At 41.9% G+C, this 21,710-nt stretch overlaps 1 long non-coding RNA gene across 1 annotated transcript; it reads left to right on the top strand.

Moving 5' to 3' along the window:
- The first annotated feature begins 11,370 nt into the window (after positions 1-11,370).
- Positions 11,371-12,494, top strand: LOC117531234. Its single transcript, XR_004566582.1, has 2 exons — positions 11,371-11,408; positions 11,958-12,494. It is a non-coding gene; the product is annotated as an uncharacterized LOC117531234 (long non-coding RNA).
- The last annotated feature ends 9,216 nt before the right edge of the window (positions 12,495-21,710 follow it).

The raw sequence follows: 21,710 nt of genomic DNA, 5'->3' as shown, positions 1-21,710 counted from the left end.
AATCCGATGAGGGGGGTGGACCAGTGCTCACTGAAAGCCTGCTCACAGGGGAATGACGCAACCGACAGGCGTGAAAAAACTCACACATGCGCACAAAGGTTCAAGCTTGGCTGATGCAAGCGCACATGATTCAAATCCATATAGTTTTTGCAAAAAATAAAAAGGTCGGATAGTTTTCTAACAGACCTCGTAAATATAGAAATTAGGGGTGCCGGAAAAAATTGATTCACGTCCGAATCGCGATTCTTATTTATTACGATTCTGAATCGATCCAAAATGTCCAAGAATTGATTTTTAAAAAGCATTTTTTAAACATTTTCTTGCTTACTCGCTGCGTGTACTGTTTGTCAGGCAACGGCTTCCGTACTACAGCGTCCCCGCGAGGGGAGGGTCCGACGTGCTTTAAACATTCGTGAGCTGCAGCTTAGCATGGTGGACGAAGAGCTAATTCAGCCAGCACCATCTTTGCTGTGCATTTTGGATTTATTATTTGCTGCGTAAGAAGGATATTGACATGACTTATGCAGTGTGCAAAATCTGCAAAATGCAAGTCAAGTACTTCGGAAACACTTCAAATCCGCAAGCCCACATGCTACGCTATCACCCAGAGCTGAAAGAGGGGAGCAGTGGTATCTGCTGACTACTGACCAGCGCTTCGCTAAACTGCCAGCCAACTCTGAACGAGCAAAGCAAGTAAATTTATATCTAGAATCACCCTTGTAAAGCTGCATTTTCTTAAACATAAACATTTTTAAGTAATATAACTATTTCCCAGAGCTCTTTGAATCGAAAATCGATTCTGAGTCCAATCGTCACCCCAAGAATCGGAATCGAATTGAATCGTGAGTTGTACGATTCACATCCCTAATAGAAATAAAACTGTTTCTTGTGAACACCTAGTGACTGTTACACCTCCACTTCATCCCTGTTTTATTTAAATGTAATGACAATTTGTTTCTGTCAAACCACATCTAAGCTGTATTTTTACTCAAGAAAAAATAAAATGCAGTAAACTGCACATTTGTGTCTGTTTTCATGAAAATATCTTATTAAATATAACATATTACACTTTAGTCAGCCCTTTAAAATACTTTCGTGGACTCTTGCTGTAATATGTTGTCAGTGGTTGAGATAGTTGCTGTCGGCATCTAAAAATGCTCATAACCGTGTGAAACCTGATGGAAATCTCTGTGGTGTGTCGGTGATGTATGCATGTGCAAAATAAAACAAAACATTACTCCAGGTATGTTTTTGACGAGAATATAACATCATAACTTTGTTACAAGGTCAAATGTTGATGTTGCGTGATAAAGGCCTTTTAACAACTTCAAGAAATAATGGCAAAACTCACATGTAAATAAAAAACAAAAAATGATTAATTGGAAAAAAAATAGTTGACCGATAATCGTAAAATAATCATTCATTGCAGCCTTAGTTTATTTTATGAGTGAGAGCATTTTACTGATTAAATGTGAATAAGCCAGTTTTGAGTTTCTCAGTGCGCATGCGTTTTCAAAATGGGTGACAATGTTACTTTGTGCACAGCAGAACAACATTGAAAATTCCTTTAGGCCCTAATTATTATGATTTGAGGCCAGGATCTGAACTGAGTCTGAGATTTCCCAAATGCAGGGCAGTCACGACAAATGGTTGAATTTCAAATACCAGGTTTAATGCAGGGCTGGTGGCAAAGATACAAAAACAGTGGAGAGCAGGAACAACAAAAATACAATATTCACCCTCTCACGGTGTGGGGAGGTCCAGGGCGTGAGGAGGCAAGGCAAAACTTAGGTAGACAATCTTCCAGGAAGTGCAAAAAACAGAATAAGTACTTACAAAAATGGAGCAGTGGAGAACAAAAGACGTCAGAGAGAGTGAGCAGTCAGTTTAACAACAGAATGATAAGCACTACTGCATGGATGAAGACAAACAGCAACACAGGCACCAGCTACAATGGGAAACAGCAAAAATGGACCAGCAAGGGAGATGAACATAGGTGAGGTTAAATACAGAGTCTGATGAGTGAATTAATTCCAGCTGGAAACTCAGAGAAGGGGTGTGAAGACTAAATTAAGACACTAGATGGTGGCAGAGAACAGAACATACATGAATGAAGAGTGCAGACATGAAGTGACCCAACATACTAATTACGCCTAATGACAGAAAAGAACAATGACAAACACACAGTGGAAAGACCAAGACACAAGCAACCACAGGAGTGTAGGACATAAACTTGGTTAGAAAGAAAGGTGAGAGAACAGACAAAACATAACGTGAACAAAGGGCGGGGTCTAACCAAGACCGACAGCACTGCGTGCGCAGTGAGAAATACCCAGACACAGAGCGCGCATGTGCATCAGGAACAACAGAGAGACAGTTGCAGACAAACCGAAGGGGAGAAAACAGGAGCTGGCAATCTCACATGCACACAGAACATGACGGGAGGACGTGGAAGACCGGCAGGAGTCACACACACCATACCGACACAGAGGAAGGAGGGATAATATGCACACATACACAGCATGACAGAAGAGGAGACTAAGACAAGAAGGGAGGACTGAGCGCCCGAGGAAATCATGTATAACCGCGTTCACACACACGGACGAGGGCCAACAGGCACGTCAACGTAGACCAACAGGGGGGCGAGCCAGAACACATGTGCATGCAGCTGAGCACACTAACAACCAGACGTGCACACGCACTTACACACACACACACGACACCCCCACAGATTCACACGGACAGGAGACATAAACAGACAGAGCAAATACAACAGAAACTTGGGCACAGACTATTCAGAAGACAGGACAGACGGACAAGGAAGGAGACAAAATACAAGACCCCAAAAACATCTTGATGGGACCCTGACACTAATTTTGTATTTTATTGACTGTACAGCCAGCGACACAGTGCATTGGCGCATTTAACGGATGAGAACCGATCAAAATACTACAGAAGACAAAGAATTTTTACTTGACAGTTTGAAGTGAGTTTTCTTTGTTTCAGAGGGCTTCATAACCATTAAAATTCACCAGAATATACAAAATTTGATTTGCCCTTTTAAAAATGTTCTGGGGGAGCACCCCCAGACCCCCCAGAATCAAGATTACACCCCCCCTTTGATGTACCTTTATGTTCAGGTTTTGCATTCTTTTTATGCTTTGTCTCTCTCTCCTTAGAGGCTATTTAGAATAGATTTGTCTACTGTATAATGTGATTATTGTATTTATTGAGGACAAAAGAGCGTGTTCCCCCACAATGCCACATTTTAGGGAATTGCTGGCATTGATTTTTGCCAGGAAAAAAATTTCAGTCGGATGAAAATTTATTGCTTTAACCCATGTGCGACAAGCCCCATTTTGATGCGCTCGAGCAGCGCCCCCCCCCCCAATGCATAGAAAAAGTATAGATTTCTGAAAGCATTCAGTATACAATGCAAGGGCATTCCCAGTAATCCCAAAATGATTCTCCAGCCTCACCAAATTCATGAAAGAATTCAGAGTACTGGTCAGGGGGCCTATATACAGTGACAAAGTAATTGTTATTACGTAATTTTTATTCTTCTGACCTTGGCAATACATAGCATCGCGGGCAGAGCGGAGAATGAGATGTTCAAAAGAATTATATTTGTGATTCCCAACTGCTAATAAACTAAAGAAGCTGTTTTGGCTTACAATTAACAGAGAGGACTATAGCCCCCTTTTTTCACTGCTTCTGAAACCTACTTCTTTCAGAGATGGCTGTACAAAGGTTTACCAATGGGACACATCGTCAGTTGTGTACTGTTGTGAAGGTGTAGGAACACGGACCCACAACAGGGGGCGTTAAATGAACGGACAATGGATAAGCCAAACAGTAACAATTTAATGTTGTGAAGTGCACAACGGAATACAGACAAATACAGTTTTGGTAACACAGACAATTAAATGCTGAGTGACCTGTGGGCAGGCTTGAGGATAGGAGACATCCGTCCTGAACCGAGCCGGATCCCACATGGCCTTCACCGCCAACGGATCTGAAGAACACCGGAGCCGCCAAGTCCTGGAGCCCCAGGTGGCCACCGTCTCCAGCTGTCAGACCTGGTACTGCTGGCAGAGAACAGAAACAGTTTTGATGAGTGTGAGTTCGCACACTCAGTAATCCCACCGTCTGTGTTCTTTTGGGAGGGAGCACCTCCACCTCCAATCACACACTCGTGCAGCTCCTGTCTAACCACTTATCTGGTTGGGGTGTGAAACGAACCCGTCGCTGATCACACCAAACTCCAATCCCACCGATAAGGCAACACCACAGGAAAACAGCTGCAAATAAGTTCAGACTATAAGTCAGGGTTTAGGTCAGCAGAGAAAATTACCTCAAAGGTAGCTGGAGGTGGAGTTGCAGTCCGGCCTTTATGGTGAGGTTGATGAGTTGGGTTGAGTGACAGCTGTCACTCCCAGTGGCTTTGACGCCCTCTTGTGCTTGAAGCCTGCACTTCAAGCAGGGCGCCATCTGGTGGTGGTGGGCCAGCAGTACCTCCTCTTCAGCGGCCCACACAACATGTACCTCAGCATCATTGGGTGTTTTGGCCAATTATCACACCACACCCTCTGCTGAGGCGGGCCCACCTCAAGCCTTTGTGTGTGTCCCGTGGTTAGCTGTTAGCTTTTGCAGCCCAGATAGTATTTGCTTGTGACAGGGATCATGGTGTTTTTAAGAATGATCCCTATCACAAGCAAACCTATGCAAGGTGAGTCTGAAGTCAACATTAAGGAAAAATTCCATTCGTATGATTAATAACCACCTTTGCATGAACTTAAGTTAATCCATGCACGGGCATAGCTTATGTACAGCCAGCTACACGTTAGTTACTGTGCTTTGTTTATTCAGTGATACAGACATTGTTTATAATGTAGCAATGTATGTGTATGATGGATTTCAGAATGGCTCTCGTATAGACTGTCATATATTTCCTGTACATTTATGTACATTTTCATGTACATTTTGATTAAGCTGAAAACTGACGATTACCAATAAAGAGGGCACTTGTTTTCCCATCAGGCCTCTTGTTAGATGTTGGTACCAGATTTAATTTGAAGTTCCAATGAAGACCTTTCATTTGAGACCAACAAAACAAAAATCAAAAGATGCCCACATGCCCAAAAGGGGGCACCAAAGGAACATATTTGGTAAAAATAGCCGGAAAAGTCAGCACACTTTCGGTACATTTTGTTCAAATTCCATTTTTTTGGTAATTAATTACATGGCCCCCAGGGGGTTAATTTATTCAACTGTACATTTTACATAATCTTTAAGACAGAATAAACAAATTCTGAAAATATCAAGTTAATATCTTTTCTAGTTTTTGATTTATGGCCAAGTAAACATGTTCACAAACGGAACACAGAGGGTTAACACGGACACGCTCCCTTTTTAAACCTCCATAGAATCTACATGAAACAAGATAATGAGCTGCCACCAAGACAATTCTTCTTCTCTCAACACTGGCTACAAAATATATCAAAACCAGTCAATTCTAAAACCATAAAACTGGGACCTTTGGTGATTTCATATGGAATAACCCAATACATGTACTTAAAAACTAAAATGAACGAATGATGATTTATTGTCATTAGAACAAGTGCAACAAAATTATCTTCCTCAGACAAAAATACAGCAATTTATCCACAATTATTACTAGTTGAACGTAATAATGGCACACACCATAATTAACATCAGAATTGTTGTCTGAGGAAGGTCAGTTCGCCTGAAACGTCACATTTTCATTAATAAAGCTTTTTGCATGGGAGTGCTGTGGCAGTGCAGCTCTTTCTGTTTTTGGTAGAATTCTTCTTGATCCAGCACAATATTTGAGTTTTGGATGTGCGTGTCTTCTCTGCAACACATCAGAATTAAAACAACCGCACATATACATTTGATTATGTACGCTAAACTTGAAACAGTCTGTCATCTGAATTGAAGCAATATGAGTGTGGGTAGCCGCAGCAGCCAGGCCGTGCAGCCGAGCTTGGGGGACAATGAGCGCAGCTGCAGCTTTGCTTCACGGACTCCCGGGGGGGAGGAGTGGAAAGTACAGAGGCCAGGGTGGGGTGGGGACAGAAACAACAAGGGAAGTGGGGGGAGCATGCGTCCATGTGTGCAGGTGGCTTCATATCAGTTGCTGTCCGTGTGTGGGTTTAGGCAGAGGCGAGGTGATGGTCTAGTGGTTAAGGTGTTGGGCTTGAGTCCAGAAGGTCATGGGTTCAAATCCCCGCCTGACTGGAAAATCACTAAGGGCCCTTGGGCAAGGCCTTTAATCCCCTATTGCTCCTGGTGTGTAGTGAGCGCCTTGTATGGCAGCACCCTGACATCGGGGTGAATGTGAGGCATAATTGTAAAGCGCTTTGAGCGTCTGATGCAGATAGAAAAGCGCTATACAGGCATTGACATTAAGCTTTTTAGTGTTCTTGTCCATGGGACAGTTTACTTGTCCTATAGGAAAAGCTGATTGTCCGGACAACCCGTGAGTGAGATTCAAATTAAATATTTATCACATCTACTTTGCGCTAACTTGTCACTTAATAAAAACCTGTCATACTTCTTTTGTTTGTAAGTACTTTAACTTTAATATTCCAACATAAGAATTGCAGCTGAAATAGAAAAATCATTACATTTCAATATTTTCTGGGACTGAGATTCAGATTAAATATTTATCACATCTACTTTGCTGTGACATATCACTTGAAAAAGTTAATACTGTCACTGTCCTGTGTGGGCGGGAAAATTTTGCAGTTTTTTCAGATGTGGCAACAGAAACAGTTCATCTGTGGTAATACAGGGAGGTACTTGTTGCCTTAATCCAAATTAAAAAAAAAAAAAGTCACTAAAAGACACAAAACTTAAATAATGCATGGCCTGTGGTCTTATAGTTTTTCAAAATGTGGTGGTGATGGACACGTAATGATCCTGATATTTACTTTGTCTTCTATTTCTGTAACTGCAGACTGTATGAAACCAACATATTTCATGTTTTGTGAGATCAGCTTTATTTTTATTTATTTATTTTTGTTCATATATATCCATTCCTACATTTGAGGCCTGCAGCATTTTCCAAGAAAAAAGGTTGGGACAGGGCAGTTTATTGTTAATGGAAGAATTAGTTAATAATATTTACAGCCAGTTTTCTTGGGAAATGTCAGAGGATGAAAACACGAACATTCCCAACTCACTGAATATTTCTTAGACTTTATTTACATCAATCATTCAGAAATACAAACAGTGTGGTACTTTATGGTAAATCTGTGTCAGGTAGGCACTTCTCAAAATAAATGTCCATGCTGGAAGATGACAAGTGAGGGAAGCCACCAATACACAACTTTGGAAGAATGTTTGGCTTCTGTGGGTGTGAGTGGAGAAACTGGGAATATAACATTTTTATTTTCATCTTCATTTTACATACAGTCCCTACTTCTTTTTTTATTTGTGGTTGTTTCTGTTCCATTTCTGAAATTAAAGAACTGCTATAAGGAAAAGTGTTAACATTTTATTGTTTTTTAAAACTTTTTAGTAGAGCTAACACAAAAACCAAACTCTTATAAAGAAGGAAAAAATACACAAACGTGCAGGAAAAACTGCGCGATGCAGACTGATTTGACTCGTGATTTTTGAAAATAAGGAGGTAACTTACTTTGAAATAAATGAAACGCAGAGCTGCAGCCTAATAATTTTGAAAAATAAAAATCAGCATCTTGTATTTTTATTCTGATTATAGAGTTCATTTCCTCTTTTTTCCTCCTCCTCAGTCACGTTTTGTGCTTGAACATTAAACAACGACATTAAGTCATCTAAAATAAATATCTTTGTAAAATAACAGCCTGTTAAAGTTCAGAGTTCTCAGCTGCTTTATGTGATTTCTGTGTTGTGTGTTGGGGGGTGTGGCTGGATATTTTGGTGTTCTTTTCTTTTCTTTGCTCTTCAGGTGGCATGGAAACTGATTTGTCTGTGGAGAAGGTGCTGGCTGAAGAGTCCTCACCCTCATCAACATCATGTGTAGCACCTGTGACTGGTGCTCACATGCAACCTTAAAGACTTTCAGCTGAAGCAGATAATTGGATGGCGTTCTGCATTTAAGTCATGTGTGATTCAAGCAGAACTGCCGGGAACTCGACCTTGTGATGTCCGTTTGTGAGACGCTGAGGACCGCGCCTGGATTTGACACATCGAGCCCGTGAAGCAAGGAAGGGTGAGGACACTTGCTGTCAGCACACATTAAAGGTGATTAAGTGTTCGACTAATTGTTGATAGTAACTTGGTGTTTTGTTACGCAGTATACTGGAATTGTGATGAGAATTGTGCAGTTTGCTTCTCACTGCTGTGGCGTGCAGGATAAGTGATCCTCCACTTGTTGTGAGAAGCTGCTCATTTGCATAAAGTTAAAAAAGATACAGACCTGAATGTGTTGCTGATAGCGTGTGTCTTTTGAAAGATATTGTTGTAACTGCTGACTTACCTCACCTCTTCTTTGCTTCACAGAGAGTCGGTTTGTCGTATCCACCTGGGGGGTGTTTGGCGGTGGTAGTGAGTCCAGGAATGCCGGGCTTTGATCCTTTCGGGCGCTGGAGAGCGTGCCAACAGTCACTCCACCAGAGGGACGCTGTTTTTGTTTTTACACCTTTTATGCACAGTGGGTGTAATAAATATATTGTTTTTGGAACCACTTTTCTGGTTATTTGTAGCGCTGGGTTCCATCTGACGCAGGTCCGCTCCTCAACCCGCGTCGACACATAACATTCTGCTTCTGAACATCACTGCAGAGTTTCTACACATCAGGTTTTTTAAACACGTGTGTGTGTGATTTTATTCTGTTCATTCATATATTCTCATTTTAAGGAATTTTGACATTTATTTCATCTCATAATTTCAGTATTGTCACCGACACATGCACATGGTGTGAACAGGACGTACCATCAGAACAGTCCAGAGGGAAATGCCACTTGTCTGGTCGGACGATTAGAGCATATTGCGTGCCCGATCACATTTTACACTTGTCCTGGACAATCGGACAAGCGTTAATGTCGATGCCTGCTATATAAATGCAGTCCATTTACCCTTTTACCAAACACAGAACTCCAGTACGGCTTCTCTGAACTATCCAGATCCAATTGTGTGAATACTCACTGATCTCCAACATTAATTCATTTACAGGGCAGACAACTGCTCTGAGATGGTTTCTGTAAGAATAAATCCTTGACATCTTCCATGGAGAGTGGTGCCAAGCATGCTACGTGCCAATTCTTCCAGGCGTCGAGAACATACCCCGCTGGATAGGCTCCTTCTGGGCATGCAGGGTCCTCCAAACCTGATTTCCTTGTTGAAAAGATGGTGTCAATCACGTTGAGAGACCAGCTGATCAATTCCATGGTTATTCCGAATGCAGTTTGAAGAATTCAGTCTTGTGAAATTGGGACTTTGAAGGTTGGGGCAGAGAGAGTCAAACAGGAGAGAGAATGAGATGTGACCGCCTTTGCCCGGAGTCCCAAGCAGATCAAAAGAAGCAAAAGAAGTGTTAAACAGAAATAAAAGAAACGAATACAACCTCGTAGAGATTAGAAGGGTGTCAATTCAGTACACAGTACGTTGGGAGCAAGTTGCCAGATCTGTGAGGCAGCGTCAGTGTTCTCAGCTTGGCATTTTAAAGTAACCTTTCACATGCCAGCAGGCAGTCTGTTTCACAAGGTACGAGCATGGCAAGAAAAGGTTCTGAAGCCTACTGACTTCTTTTTCACCCTTAGGGCACAGAACAAGTCTATCCAAGGACACGAGGAGGCACATAAGGCTGAACAAGTTCAGTAATATAGTTGGGATCATAACCCTTTAAAGCCTTACGTCAGAAACAAAACCCTGAAATCTGCTCTTTGAGTCACATGGAGCCAGTGAAGGGAAGCCAGAATGGCTGTGATCAAACCTCCTGGTTTTCATCAAATTTTCAGTAGCAGTATTCTGTTCTAGCGGTAGACATTGTATACTTTTATTTGGCAATGCTAAAAATAAAACATTGCAATAGTCAATTCTGGAAGACAAACTGAATTAAAATGTGTGAAATGTAAAACAAAACCTCCTGATGTACATTTCCATTTTATCAGTTGCATCAGTATAAAAACTTACCATCATGAAGTCAAACTCACCACTCTGATACTTTATTTCAATGAGTGCTGTTTTAACATTTATTACTAATTTGTTTCTTTACAGACATGCAGCCGTTGTTGGTGAAGAAAGAAGAAACTCTCCCTGAACACCAAGAATGGAATGTGAGTGTTGACCAGAAGAACATTAAAGAAGAAGAGAAGCTGTGGATACGTCAGCAGGGAGAGCAGCTTCAGCAGCTGGAGGAGGCAGATCTCACCAAGTTTGGTTTCACCGCCGTCCCCGTGAAGAGTGAAAATGATAAAAAACCAGAGTCATCACAGCTTCATCAAAGCCGAAGCAGTGAGAGCACAGAGGCTGAGCCTGTAGCCAGCAGCTCATCTGTACACAGAACAGTGACAGCAGAAGCTGATGGAGAGGATGATGGAGGACCACAACCAGCCAGCAACTCAGGTCTAAACAGTCATTTACAACCAGATACCAGAGGCAGGAGTTCAGATAGTTCTGGAACTGAGACTGATGACATTTCTGATTGGAAACAGACCAGACAACTTCGGTCACATTTTAACTGTCGAAAAAATACCAACATTGTTCATTCAGGCAACACTGATGACAAACCATTGAATTTCTCTAAACATGTAAAAGCATCTCGTCACATGAACTCAGAGCAACACAAGGGGAGGAAAACAAGTGGAAAACCGTTTAGCTGTTCTGATCAGAGTAAAAGACAAAAGCAGAAGGTCCCTCTGAACAAAGGCATGGTCATTCATACAGAACAAAAACAATATGGCTGTTCTGAATGTGGTCAAAGATTTGGACGAAAGAACCACCTGAACAGGCACATGATAATTCATACAGGACAGCTGGGTCATCCACCAGATCAGCAGTGTCATCCACCAGATAGTTCTGATCCTGGACCCCAGCAACAACACCATCAAATGGCTAAAAGAATCCAGTGAAACTGCATCATTGTAAATTGGTCCATTGGGGAGAAGAAAAAGATCTCTCACTGCTTCGCTTACTCAAACTTGAGAAGTCGGGCAGGAGATCAAAGGCAGTATTTGAGGAGAGGAAAGGTCACCATCTTGAAGAGAGCCCTCGGATACAAAGTCAGTAATGTTAAGGATGCAGCTTTAGACCCCGAGTCTGGGGCCCAATGCACTCTTGTAGAAGGAAATTCAAGGCAAATAGAAAAAAAAGAGACAAAAACCATTTGTTTGTTCTGAGTGTGGTCAGAGATTTGGACGAAAGATCCACCTGAACAGACACATGATAATTCATACAGGGTGGGTTGGAGTTCCTACTGGACACAAGCCTCGAGTGTCCTCTGTCCCACTGTGAAGGGTTTGCCAGGAGAGATCTTGGTATGAGGATGTTTCAAAAGAAACAAACCCCAGCTAAAACCTCCACAAAGCACCTAGGCACCAGGGCGTATGAAGAAAATGGTGCAACTTCTCCCAGTGCTGTGGGGAGACATCTCTTCTGTAGCAGCACTCAGCTGGGTCATCCACCAGATCAGCGGTGTCATCCACCAGATAGTTCTGATCCTGGACCCCAGCAACAACACCATCAAAGGGCTAAAAGAATCCAGTGAAACTGCATCATTGTAAATTGGTCCATTGGGGAGAAGAAAAAGATCTCTCACTGCTTCGCTTACTCAAACTTGAGAAGTGGGGCAGGAGATCAAAAGCAGTATCTGAGGAGAGGAAAGGTCACCATCTTGAAGAGAACCCTCGGATACAAAGTCAGTAATGTTAAGGGTGCAGCTTTAGACCCCGGGTCTGGGGCCCACTGCACTCTTGTAGTAGGAAATTCAAGGCAAATGAAGAAAAAAGACAAAAACCATTTGTCTGTTCCGAATGTGGTCAAAAGTTTGGACGAAAGATCCAGCTGAACACACACATGATACTTCATACTGGACAGAAACCATTTGGCTGTTCCGAATGTGGTCAAAGATTTGGACAGAAAAGCACTCTGAACAAACACATACTGATTCATACAGGACAAAAGAGGAAACGAGGAGAATTGAAATGGATGAGCGCCCTAAATTGATAAAATTAAAGGAGAATAAAAAGTTCAAAAGTATGCTGCAGAAAGTCAACCTGGGATTGACTAAACTGGTTCCACAAGGAACCACATTATCAGAAATAAATTGTGTAAATTATGGAGCGGCATGGTACATACAAAGTAAATTAGTCCCCCATTATTCGGACAGAACAATCAAAATCAGGAAAAGGAATAGCGTGCCGCGGTGGAAAAAGACATTACAACAGAAAATTAGTCGCCTCAGAGCAGAGATCTCCCAGATGTCGATATTTCTGGGAGGCCAAAGTCATAAAAGGAACCTTCTTCGAAAAGTCTATCGCATTAAAGAAAATACAATATTGAAGATAAACAACTGGCTGCGAGGCTGGCTGAGCACCAAGCCATAGTGAAAGCATTAGCCGCTCAAATTAGAAATTAAGATAAGAAAATAAAGGCCAAACAGATAAACAAGCAGTTTGCAAACAACCCTAGACTAGTCTATAGAAATATGGCAAATGATACAGTAGAAGTACAACAGCCACCTGAGAGAGAAGAAGTTGAGAGGTTCTGGAGACCACTGTTTGAAGACCCTAAACAGCACCAAGAGGCTGAGTGGATTGAAATAAAACAACGGAAAAACAAAGACAAACAGCAAATGCCAGCAATGATCATAACTGAAGAATTGATAAGAAATAAAATTCATGAATATAGTAACTTTAAGGCACCTGGCATTGATAAAGTTCCAAATTTTTGGTTAAAAAGACTGACAGCATTGCACCACCATTATGCCGCAGCTTTCACAAAAATATTGAACGGAAAAGAGGACACACCAGACTGGCTATCGACTGGGAACACAACCCTACTCCCAAAGACCAAGGAAACACAGCTTCCCAACAAGTATAGACCCATCTGTTGCTTAACAACAACTTATAAATGGCTGACAGGAATTATAGCCAATGCCGTTTATGAACATTTGGACACTGGTGGCTACCTGGAGAATGAGCAGAAAGGTTGTTTCAGAAAAAGATTAGGCGCTAAAGACCAGTTATTGATAGACAATGCTATCCTGGAGGACTGCAAAAGAAGGAGGAGAAACCTCAGCATGGCTTGGATTGACTACAAAAAGGCATTTGATAATGTCCCACATTCATGGATTATGAGATGCCTAGAACTTTATAACATCAATAAGGAAGTAAGATCTCTCTTGAAAACACAAATGAATAAGTGGAACACCACCATCACTGTAAACCATACAGAGGGGCAGATAATAATCCCAGACATAAAAGTGACGCGAGGGATATTCCAGGGAGATAGTCTCTCTCCACTCCTTTTTTGTCTTAGTATTGATCCATTAAGCAAGATCCTCAAGGAATTTGACATCGGGTATGATTTAGTTGGAGGTAGAGGAAGAAAACATAAACAGGTGGTGAGCCACCTTCTGTTTTTGGATGACTTGAAGATATTTGCAGATTCAGAGAGGGGACTCAGGAGATTAGTGGAGGCAGTCCATACGTTTTCTAAAGAAATCGGTATGGAATTTGGGCTGGATAAGTGCTCTAAATGTACAATCAGAGGTGGTAAGAAGCAGGTCACAGAAAATATACAGTTGGATGAGGGGAACACTATTGAAGATTTGGCTGAGGATTCCACGTACAAATATTTGGGAATTGAAGAAAACACTACAATAGAGCATAAAAAAATGAGAGAGAAAGTAACACAAGAATACTTAAACCGCTTAAAGAAGATCTGTAAATCAGAATTGACACCAAAGAACAAGATCACAGCCATAAACCAGTTTGCATTGCCTGTGTTGAGCTATGGCTTTGGCATAGTAGACTGGCCACAGGGTGAGCTTAACAAGTTAGATACTAAAACTAGGAAGATGCTCACCCTACATAAAATTACATACAGAAACCAATGCATGGATAGAATATATCTCCCTCGTCGAGAAGGCGGCTTAGGTCTTATGGAGATCAACCAGGCTTATAGAGCATCTATAATAAGTATTGGGCAGTACTTAAAGAGTTCTCAAGAAGAAGTTATGAAAAAGGTTATGCAACATCATATTAAGACTATGCCACAACAGACCTCTATTATAAAATTGGCAGAAAACTTTGGCGGAGATCTTTTGCAAGAGAGAGAAAGCAATGAGCTGACACCTGCAACGACACTAGCAAGACAGGCCAGGGAAAAATACAGCAAAAGAGAACAAAAACATCGAATGAACAGATGGAAACAGCACAAAAGGGCTGGCCAATTCCAAGAAGAACTCGAAAAGGGATACATAGACAAAGAAGGATCTATGCGGTGGCTTACAAACAGAGAACTTGGTTTTGATGGGGAAAGAATTATAGTTGGAGCGCAAGATCAAGGACTATTAACAAATGGCTTCAAAAAAATGGCAGGAATATCACAGAATGATCAATGCCGTTTCTGTCATGCAGCTGTTGAGAGTGTAAACCACTTAGTATCAGCATGTCAGATCCTCATGGCAGACGGACATTACACAAGCCGGCATAACATGATCTGTAAGTATCTACATTGGAAAGTATGCAAGGAACTGGAGGTGGAAGTAGAGGGACACATTTGGGAGTATGAGCCAGCACCAGTCTCATCCAATGGAAAAGTGACTGTCTTTTATGACAAAGAGATCCCAGCAGGAAGACATATCGAAGGAGGTGCAGTAAAACCTGATATTGTCATTTGGAACAAGCAAGAGAAGACAGCAAAAATTATTTATGTGACAGTCCCCAATGACTATGGCCTGAATAGAGCTGAGAGGGAGAAAATCACGAAATACCAAGACCTTAAAAATGATCTACGAATAACGTGGTCATTGAAAGAAATTGATATCATACCAGTCGTGGTGGGAGCAACAGGGCTTATGAAGAAGAACCTGAAGAAATATCTTGAGGCAATCCCTGGTCACCCAAGTGCCAATGAGGTGCAGATATCCGCAGTTAAAGGAACAGTTACCATCTTGAAGAGAGCCCTCGGATACAATGCCAATAATGATTAATGATTAGGATGCAACTGTAGACCCCAGGTTTGGGGCCCATTGCACTCTGTAAAAAAAGAAATTGAAGAGAAATAAAAAAAGACAAAAACAATTTGGTTGTTCTGAATGTGGTAAAAGATTTGGGAGAAAGTGCAGTCTGAACAAACACGTAATAATTCATACAGGACAAAAACAATTTGTCTGTTCTTAATGTGGTCAAAGATTTGGACGAACAGTCTCTCTGAACAGACACATTAATTCATACAGGACAAAAACCATTTGTCTGTTCCGAATGTGGTCAAAGATTTGGACGAAAGTGCCAGCTGAACACACACATGATATTTCATACTGGACAAAAACCATTTGGCTGTTCCGAATGTGGTCAAAGATTTGGACATAAGAGCACTCTCAACTCACACATGATACTTCATACGGGACAAAAACAATTTGGCTGTTCAGAATGTGGTCAAAGATTTGGACATAAGAGCGCGCTGAACAAACATGCTGATTCATACAGGACAAAAACAGTTTGGTTGTTCTGAATGTGATAAAACATTTGGACGAAAATGCAGTCTGAACAGACACGTAATAATTCATACAGGACAAAAACATGGCAAAGGACACAATGGAAGTACAACATCCACTCGAGAGGGAAGTTGAAAGATTCTAGAGACCACTATTTGAAGACCCAAAACAACACCAGGAGGCAGAGTGGATTGAAATAATAAAACAGAAAAACAAAAACGGACAAGAAAATGCCAGCAGTTGTAATCACTGAAGAGGGGATCAGAAAGAAAATGAATGAGTACAGTAACTTCAAGGCATCTGGCATTTACAAAATCCCAAATTTTTCATTGAAAAGGCTGACAGCATTGCACCACCGCTATGCCGTGGCTTTCACAAAAATACTGAGCTGAGAAGAGGACACACCAGACTGGCTAACGACTGGGAACACAAGCCTATTTCGAAAGACCAAGGAAACACAGGTACCCAACAAGTACAGACCCATCTGCTGCCTAACAACATACAAATGGCTTTCAGGAGTTATCGCCAGTGCAACTTTTGAGCATCTTTACACTGGTGACTACCTGGAAAATGAACGGAAAGGTTGCATAAGGACAAGGTTAGGAACTCAACTAGTTATTGATAAAGTTGTTCTGGAGGGCTGCAACAAAAAGTGTACAGTGTACCACGCTCCTGGATAATAAGGTGCTGAGAACTCTACATCAGTGAGGAAATAAGATCTTTCCTGAGGACACAAATGAACAAGTGGAACACCACCATCACCCTAAACCACACAGAGGAACAAATAATGATCCCAGATGTACAAGTTCAGAGAGGGATATTCTAGGAAGACAGCCTCACCACTTTTATTCTGCTTAACCATAGACCCGCTTAGCAAGATCCTGAAGGAGCATGACATCGGGTATGACTTAAGTAGAGGCAGAGGAAGGGAAAATCAAAAACTTGTCAACCATCTGCTGTACATGGATGACTAAAAAAAAAAATCTTTGGTGACTCAGATCATCAACTCATTCGGCTTGTGGAAGCAGTCCATAAGTTCTCCAATGATATTGTATGGAATTTGGACAGGATAAATGCTGTAAATCCACAATCAGAAAAGGTAGGAAGGAAGCAGCAGAAAAGCTAGAGTAGGATGAGGGCAGCTCCATTGAAGATTTGACTAAGGATTCACATACTAATACTAGGAAATAAAAAAAAATGCTACGATGGAACATATGAAAATGAGAAAGAAAGCAACACAAGAATACCTAAACAGCTTCAAAAAGATCTGCAAATCAGAGTTGGCTCCAAAGAATAAGATCACAGCCGTAAACCAGTTTAAATACCAGTGGTGACCTATGGGTTTGGCATAGTAGACTGGCCACAGCGTGAGCTGAATAAGTTGCACACGAAGACCAGGAAGATGCTCACCCTCCACAAAATCACGTACAGAAATCAGTGCATGGACAGAATATATCTCCCTCACAGAGAAGGCGGTCTGGGTCTCACTGAAATCAACCAGGCCTACAGAGCATCGATAATAAGTATTGGACAGTACTTAAAGAACTCTGAAGAAGTAGTCATGAAGACCTTATCCGAACAGGCCTCAGTCATCAAACTGGCAAAAACCTTTGGCAGAGAACTCTTACAAGAGAGAGAAAGCAACAATCTGACGCCTGCAACAAAACTCACAAGACAGACCAGAGAACAGTGCAGCAAAAGAGAACAAAAATATCGAGTGGAAAGATGGAAACAGCACAAAAGGGCTGAATGATTCCAAGAAGAACCCGAAAAGGACAAAAGTGAGGTATGCCACCGCTGACAGTGTGTGACATTCACAACTTATTGAGAAATGGTGAACACGAGGAGAGACATTTAGGGCCTGTTAAGACACACTGCAGCTCCAGTATCACCATCAAGAAAAAGAGAAGATAAAAACAAACAACATATTTGAGTGTGCACATGCCCAAATGTGCCTGTGCTGGTCTTTGTTTGGAATAAATACACTATTTACACAGCAGGCAGCCACCCATCGTGCACCGTGCCAGCTTGTACCCTGATGCATATTTGCAGATCACGTATTTTTTAAACATTGATGGAATATAAATGTTTCCTATTAACAAGCACAAATTCATCATGTGATGGCGCCTTTATAACAATATGTGTGCAGTCAGTACCTCCGATTACATTCGGGAAACCGGCTCTCACTGCAAATTGCACTTTAACTCTGAAGTGTGATGTACCCTGATGACATTCCGATGATTGCGTCCCACAAAGCTGGTGTGGCTCAGCTGCCAGGAAGCACAGCGTAGTCAGCATCTGTGTGGGCATAGACAACCCCTGGCTCCTTACCGTATTGTGCTCTGGGCTGGCTGCAGTTCTGTGCGCAACTCCAGTAACACTGGCCTTGGTAATCAGAATCTTCTTCTTTGCAAGTAACTCCTCATATTCCCTGAGTACACAGTCACCCCGGATTGCACCATTTGCAAGGTCCTCCAACAACACTAACGCAGCCATCGTTAGTTACATTTTACGCATCACTGCGCATGCTTTTAAGTCCACCCATAGAATTGAAAACGTGGGTGTGTTAATTCCCCATCAGTGTGTTGCTGATGTGCACATCACTGACTGTTTTCACACAGCATCACCTCTCCGTGTCCCCAGTAGATCAATAGATGTAGAAACGTGCGCTCAGCAAACAGGATTTTTGCATGACGCACCGCATATTTCCACGGTCATTTCACTTTTGATACATCTGAATGTTGGCATGGAGATGGATGTACAACACGTTTTTGTGCATACGCATGTTTTGTACATGAGGCCCCGGGTCTTCGGCCGGTTGCATTCTATTAAAAAGAAATCCAACAGAAATTTAAAAAAAGTGTCCGTCAGTGTGTCAGAAGATTTGGACTAAAAGGTGGTGTGAACATGTGATGTGTTTGGTTGTTCATGTTTAATCTGTCAGCAAGGTGTTGCAGTAGTCGAGGTGTGAGATGGCATCTGTGTCAGGCATCCTGCTGGGAAGCTTTCTGATTCTCTGAATGTTGTAATGTCTTAATGTTGAAATAGTAAATTTGCGTAAGATGGAGTTTTTATGAAGACTGAAATTTGCCCAAAATGTTTTTTTCCTTCTTTGCTTAATCTTTAACACTGTTAACAATTCTTCCTCACAAAGTTTTGAATTTTGTTGTCAACAGACAGTTGTTTGAAAAATAATAAAATTCACCCAAAATGCTTAATTTCCTCCAGTTTCTGATCAATTTTAATTCTGGTGGTTTTGTTAGATTCATCAAAGCTCTGTTCTTGAATGCACAATTTTTAAATTTGAATTTGGGGGGAAATATCAATTGTTGGTGATGGAAACTATGAAATTCACCCAAAATTTACAATTTTCCTGAATTTTATGTTCAAGAAAATTTACAGATTGTTATTAAAGTTTTGGAGGAGAACCTCAACTTCCAGCACAAATGTTTCCAGCAAATTTCTGTCCCCTCATACAGCTGACACACTCTTGTCAACATTTCAGCTGGTACTTCAGGTTTCATTCAAAAGTCTATTTACACAATAGTTCAAACGCTAAAATAACTCTTAGAAAATTTACAGCCTTTGCTAAAGAATTTTATTTGGGGTATGTCATCATTTTCCTCACCTGCATAGTGCGGGGAAATAGTTGGGAGAATAAACCCGGCTGAGCTCTGGTTATTAACTAGAACTGGTTCAGATTTACAAAGCTGCCCTTCAGCTGCTCTGATCCAGGTTTCTGACAGCTTCAATCAGCTGGATGTTGACGACGACGACTCCTCTGCATGGACAGACACGCGCACCATAATGTGTCAGCTGTGTTCTGTGGTCATACTGTAAAACACTCCTGCATTAAGTTGATGCAGCTCTGTCACATCATATTAAGTTTTCAATCAAACCTCTGTGGGGGCTGCTCACCTTTGACCTTTGCATCTTATTAGAAAAATCCAATTACTTAAATTACTAAAAGAAATTCATGGTATTAGCGGGGAACCTGAAGTATCACTAAATCAACTAGTTATTAATGTATTTCTGTGGGGTTTTGTCAAAGATATTGTGGATCAAACGAAGATACGGGACGTCACTGACCTAAAGCAAAAGATCACTGATGTCACTGTGACCACTGAGGCTTTGCTACAGCCAACATGGCAACAAATCGAATACTGCCTTGATACAGCAATTAATCCACAATTGTTACTAGTTGAACGTAATAATGGCACACATTAGAATTAAATACAACACCCTGCCTCACGCGCTACTGCTGGGACAGGCTCCAGCCCCCCGCGACCCTTGATTGGACTAAGCGGTAGAAGATGAATGAATGAATGAACATATACATTTGATATTGTTTATGTACACTAAACTTGAAAGAGTCCATCATCTGAGGCAAAGTGGGTGAAGGCTGCAGCAGGAGGAGGGGCCTGCGCCGCCCAGCTTAGGAAGTTGAAGACTGCAGCAGTAAAAACCGCACTGCCTTCAAGGTGGCAAGGAGGATGCCAGGGTGACGGGAGTGGACAGACACAAGGGGGAGGGGGTTAACAGGCATGGGTGAGGGAGACATGCGTCGTGTGCAGATGAGTTAAGTTGGTGTCTGTCCATGTGTGCGTAAAGTCTGATGTTGCTAGGCAACAGCAGGCTGGGGCGGGGGCAGATAGATAAGGGGGAGCCGAATTTCTTCACCAAGGCTATAGATCCTTCTGGGAAAGAGCAGGGGATTTGACCTTCAGGAGCCGATAAGGCTGCCGTTTTGATGTTAGGCCGAGCTATACGGATTTCCATTTACTGCATCTCTGACTGTCTAGAGTCCAAATTTATGAAGAATATTCTCCGGTCCTCAGCAGCACATTCCTTTGCAATGGAATGCAAAGGACCAGTTCACCTAAGTTGCATGTCTTTAAATGTGGGAGGAAACCGGTGCACCTAGGAAACCCAGATGAACACAGGGAGAACATGCAAACTCCATACAGAAAGGCCACAGGTGGGAATTGATCTCATGACCTTCTTGCTCTGAGGCAACTGCTAACCACAAAGCCACCATGCTTATTAAGCTGTAAGATACAGACATATCTGGGTGGTGGCCAGGTTTTAACCCCACCCCTGCCACATTTCACTGTGTAATGTGATGTTGCATCAGGAAGGGCATCTGGTGTACAGCTTGTGCCAAATCAACATGCAGACCCACCTTGCATTTGCTGTGGTGAACCTCAGTGAAATCAAGGGAACAGCCAAAGGGACTTACTGTCTGTGTAAATTTGGGCTAAATAAATAAATAACAAAATGTTTAATATCAACATGGCCATGCCAATTCAACATGAAAAAGACCATCAAAATTACAGATTTAAACTGTAAAATTACATAAATACGAGGGCTGTCCATAAAGTATAGGTCCTTTTTATTTTTTTCAAAAACTATATGGATTTCATTTATATGTTTTTACGTCAGACATGCATGAACCCTCGTGCGCATGCGTGAGTTTTTCCACGCCTGTCGGTGACGTCATTCGCCTGTGAGCACTCCTTGTGGGAGGAGTCGTCCAGCCCCTCGTCGGAATTCCTTTGTCTGAGAAGTTGCTGAGAGACTGGCGCTTTGTTTGATCAAAATTTTTTCTAAACCTGTGAGACACATCGAAGTGGACATGGTTCGAATTTTAACAGCTGATGAGAGATTTTGAGGTGACACTGTCGCTTTAAGGACTTCCCACGGTGCGAGACGTCGCGCAGCGCTCTCAGGCGGTGTCATCAGCCTGTTTCAAGCTGAAAACCTCCACATTTCAGGCTCTATTGATCCAGTACGTCGTGAGAGAACAGAGAAGTTTCAGAAGAAGTCGGTTTCAGCATTTTATCCGGATATTCCACTGTTAAAGGAGATTTTTTAAATGAAAGACGTGCAAATGGGTCCGCGCGTCGGGACGCAGCCGGCGCGGAGCGGCGGCACAGGAAAAACACCTCCGTGTTGATAACCATTTGTAAAATCCAGGCGGCTTTTGATGGCTTTCAGTGGAGTGAGTATATGAGAAATTGTTTAACAGCTGGACATGTTC

This window comes from Thalassophryne amazonica, chromosome 18, assembly GCF_902500255.1.
Source record: "Thalassophryne amazonica chromosome 18, fThaAma1.1, whole genome shotgun sequence".
In the NCBI taxonomy this organism is placed as follows: Eukaryota; Metazoa; Chordata; class Actinopteri; order Batrachoidiformes; family Batrachoididae; genus Thalassophryne; species Thalassophryne amazonica.
The sequence above is the reverse complement of the archived record's forward strand: the minus strand, read 5'-3'. Positions and strand labels throughout refer to the sequence as shown.